Source organism: Sycon ciliatum, chromosome 4 (genome assembly GCF_964019385.1).
Source record: "Sycon ciliatum chromosome 4, ocSycCili1.1, whole genome shotgun sequence".
NCBI classification, from domain to species: domain Eukaryota; kingdom Metazoa; phylum Porifera; class Calcarea; order Leucosolenida; family Sycettidae; genus Sycon; species Sycon ciliatum.
Window position 1 is genome coordinate 20653112 of NC_088646.1, and position 433 is coordinate 20653544.

Here is a 433-nt window from a genome sequence, read left to right on the forward strand (position 1 = left end):
CTTCAACCCAGGACAAAATGTCCACAAGTTACACACGACTTTCTGTCCTGGCACTGATTTGTTGCGCTATTTGGGATGGGCCGGGGTGGTATTGAACAGTACTGTGATTACCTTCAAAAAGATGTACTACTAATGCAGATGAATTCCCCAAGGAATGTACCCCCCAGAGTCCACTACCCACATGGACTCTTGACCTTGAAACCTTTTCGCAGTTCACTGTTCTGTCTTTCATGCTTTTCCTCTGCTATCCTTCTTGTCTGTGTTGAACTGGAAGGCCGGGTCCGGTTGGCGGGAGATCTGTCTTACGATTGCCATGGAGACATTAGAATGGCGTCAGTGTAGCTTGCCCTAGCAGTTTCAGCGTCACTGCACACTACGTAACGTGACAGTCATGATGAGATGGGAAAGTCGTTGATTTCCCGTTTTGTAGCTT